Below are 4,140 nucleotides of genomic sequence, written 5' to 3'. Positions count from 1 at the left end.
ATCACTGAGATACACATACACTTCTTTTTTCATAATTTTTGAGAAAAGTAAAATCTCACCATTATTTTTATTTTGAATAATTTTACTTTTCTTTGTCCATAAAGAACAATTTTTTTCCACTGAAACTGAGCCTGCATTGCATAGCTATTTACTTTAGCAGAGTAAAGACCTTGATGTGTATTAATAAAACGTAGGTCTCAAGTATGAGGCAGAAGTTACACTGATTAGTCTTGTGTCTCAAAAAGTGCTTAAATATCACAAGCATCCCCCTCTCTTTTCCCCTTAGCTCCTGTATGAGACTATATGACTTTTTTAACATCCTGCAACCTCACTTTGCTGGAAGAAGACTCCTTTAATTTTTTTTCTTTCCGGTTAAGAGAATCAGAATGATGTATCTTTTCGCTGACAAGTGAATATATATTTAGTCTGTGTCTGAAAAAAACTGTCTGTAGTTGATTCTTGAATATGTTCCTAAAGCATGCACAGTTAGAAGCCAATTATGCATACATTTTTAAGATCCATATGGGAAATCAAAGATTCAGGCCCAGAGCCCTAGATATTTCTGCAACTGGTAATTTTGCTTTGTCCTCATATTAGTACCATGGCTACTCATTTGTTACTATGTTCCTTACGAACATAGTTAAACACCAGGATTTCAGAAGGAAAGGTGACCGTCTAAGTTTACATTTAACTGTTTCTTATTTTTTAATTAAGGGGCTTCCTACTTTTTACCGTACTAAAAGTTGACTCTCCAAAAGCAGTGCTAAGGATGAAAAAAAAAAAAAAAAAAGAGTTAACAAAAAGATTAAAAGATTTAAATCATTATCTTTTAAAATTCAACCATGAAGCTCTCCTTTGCACTGAGGATTTCTTACTGCAAGGATACACAATGGACATGTTAGGAGACTCCTTGACCTTTTAAAAAAAAATATGTCTGCAGCATATTCTTCTAGTAAACTGCCACCAAAACAAACCTATTAAAGTATAAAAGAGCTCAGAGGAAACTTCTGAAGCTGCACAGACGCACTCAGTGCTTCTTGGGGAGGAAAGGAAAAAAAGTAGAAGAGGAAGAATAACTAGACTGTTTGTGAATTTACTCATGAAGCCCCGCACTGTAATAATTCCACATAACACTTACTCTTCTTGTTTTGCTAGTGGAACTTGACACACAGTATTTTAGAAAAATTAGGAATATTAAATGTATTTTAGAAACATTTTTATAATTGAGAGAACACCGACAAGTTAATCGTAATTTCAATTCGGCTATTAAGACACTTGTTTTTCTGAAGTGGGGATTTGGAAATATTTTTAAGGTACAATTTTAGAAAATGTTTAGGTATCTAATAGCTAAAAATTGCAAAGGTGAATGAAACAAATTTCTATAAGCAACGTGTCTAGATGCAAAAAGTATCCTAACCACTTTGCAGTAAAACAAATAGAGATTAAAATTACAACAACCCATGCAGAAGTAAAGCATCCAAAATCAACAAGAGTTAATCATTAGGTACTAAAGGCCTTACAAAATTTGTATATATATACATATATATATATAAGTTGTATGTTTTAAACCTGTTTTTAAAAGGTCTAGTTCCAGTTGTCCTCGTCAGGTCAAAAAGAAAAGCGGTGCACAGTTCAGGGGCCAGAAGCAGAGACATGGACTGTACCCCTCCTGCTCCTGCAAAATCCAGGCTCCAAAAGCCCCATCCCTGCAGAACTCGGGGGGTGGGATGGCACACAAAGAGGCTCTGAAAGGTATCTGGGACCATGCAATGCATCAAGGGCGTTTGACTGATTCTACTCTTGTTATCAAGTACCCAATGGAATTGCTTATAGTGAATTTGGCCATAATGCCCTATAGAAACAGCACTTTGAACTTATATAGTACCTTTGATCCAGGGATCTAAAAGGAGGGGTTTGTCAGTATTACTATTCCCATTTTACAGTGGGTGAAACCGAGGCAGAGCAGATTTTCTCAAGGTTGTAGAAGGCAGCTGAGAAAGCAAGGTGGACAAAGAAATTACCTCTTCCCCTCCCACACTCTTTTCTCTTTTTTTATTGCTGAAGGCAATCTTCAGGAATACTTTCTCTGGCTCTTATCTTAAATTAGAATAAAATTTCTGGCATCAAATTTCTGGCATCAATTTCAAGGTCCTTCTGCTCATAGGTCCACCAAATAACTCCCCAGGAAGGTGATGAACACTCACAGTCCACTGACCTGATCTGGCAGAATTTTCTTCGCCAGCTCTTGCCAACAGCTACCCCCACTCTTGTCCCTCTTTTGACCAGTATTGTCAAAATGAGAAACTCTCCTAAGAGAAAACAGGAGAGCTGCATTTCTTAATTCTCCAACTTCAGGGTTGTCCAGCTAGCATTTCTTTTCCTTACTAGTGGGCACCAAAGGTTGCCCACAGCAGAGGGAGGCCGGTGGGTGAATGACTGCTATGCCCTGCAGTGGCAGGGGTAGTGGGGGGGGAAAATAGGATTTTATTTTTATGACCACTGCCTTTCTAATGTCATATGAGTAGTGACAGCTAACCCACCCTTGGAACCCCTCTCCTGCATTTGCCCCACTGGATTGTGGCCCCCTTGTCACCCATGCCAGTTGCACCTTGTCTCTTGTATGCAGCAAGCCTTACTTTATCCTCCCAACAGACCCCCAGCTCAAGAGAAATCCCGTTTTAAAAAGCTCCAAATTCAAAAGAAAGCAGTTTACGTGAAAATCAAGCAGCACTGTGAAAGAAGTTCCTTTAGTCTAACACTACATAAATCAACGGGGAAAAACCCCAAATCTTTAATTGCAACTTTCTAAGTAGAAACTTAGAGCCTGTTTAAAACAGGATTATCAGTGGGAAAAAACGGGCATAAAGGTAGCCCCTCTGTGAACCGCGCATCTCCCCACTGCAAGCTCTGCAGAAACTGGAGGCTGCTGGGGGACAAGAGGCAGCAAGAAGCAAACCAATAATTCAGTCTCCCACATCAGCCCGTGCCAAAGCAAATTTATACTGCGGGGGGAAACAAAATAATATCCATCTTTCGCTCTGGCAACTGATGTTTTCCACAACCACGTTGTATATACGTTGTATATCCTTGTTTCATGTGGAGGGAGGTGTGAATGTATTTTTCCCTCCTGGTATGTTAAACAGACTTTGCCATTGCAAGACGGTGCACGCAAAAAGTCTGTAAAACATTCTGCTGTGCAAGCCCGAGCACGCCGAAAAGAGGCCGCCGCGGACGTGCCTTCACACGCCGCGAAAAAACCTTGTGCAATTCGTATTTTCCTGTTTCACGAATCGCTAAAGAAACGAGGGGAAGGCGGGGAGGAGGAGGTGTTGGGGGGTATGAGTGAAGTTCTCTTCTCCCATTAAAAAAAAAAAAAATTGCATAACGAGATACTTTCTTTGGCAACTGCTTCCTGACAAATATTTACAAGGGCAGAGCGGGAGTGCGTTTCCGCCGACGTGAGCAGGGCCCGCCGCCACCTTCCCGGGCTCTCCCGGGCTCGGGATGAGCCTCGGGCCGGGCCCCGCGGTTGCCCCGTCTTAGCGCCAGGGCCGATGGTCCGCAGCGACCCGAGCGTCTCCCGGACTCGGCGACGCGGGCGTTTGGGAAGACGGAGTTTCGCTACAGTTAGTGCCGCGCATTTAAAAAAAAAAAAAAAAATTAAAACCCCCAGGCAACGAAACTCCAAATTAAACGTCGGGGGGGGGGGGTGTGGAAGGAGTAGGAGAAAGAGAGAATCACACTCGCCTTTTGCCCCCCACCTCCCCGCTTCCCTTCCCAAAGCGGGACGCCGGGCTGATCCCCTCAGTCGGATCCCCTCCCCCGCCGCCTCTAAACCCCTCAGGGCAGCAGCAACTTCGCTCCCAAGCCGGGAACTCTGATCCTTCCTTCCCACCTCCGGAAAAAGGTGTCTCCGCCGGGCTCCCCCTGCCCCAGCCAGCCCTGCCCTGCCCAACACCGCCTAGCCCGGCCTTCCCTCCTCTCGGGCCGCTTCCCCTCTCCCTGTCTCCCTCCGCCCTGGGAGCCGGGCACTATTTCTCCTCCTCCCTCTGCCTGCCCTGAGCGCCGGGCGCCTATGGAATGCCGCGCGCGGGGCCCGGCCGCGGCGGCAGGATACACAGCCGGGACCGGCGCTCGCTA

Source organism: Serinus canaria, chromosome 2 (genome assembly GCF_022539315.1).
Source record: "Serinus canaria isolate serCan28SL12 chromosome 2, serCan2020, whole genome shotgun sequence".
In the NCBI taxonomy this organism is placed as follows: Eukaryota; Metazoa; Chordata; class Aves; order Passeriformes; family Fringillidae; genus Serinus; species Serinus canaria.
The sequence above is the reverse complement of the archived record's forward strand: the minus strand, read 5'-3'. Positions refer to the sequence as shown.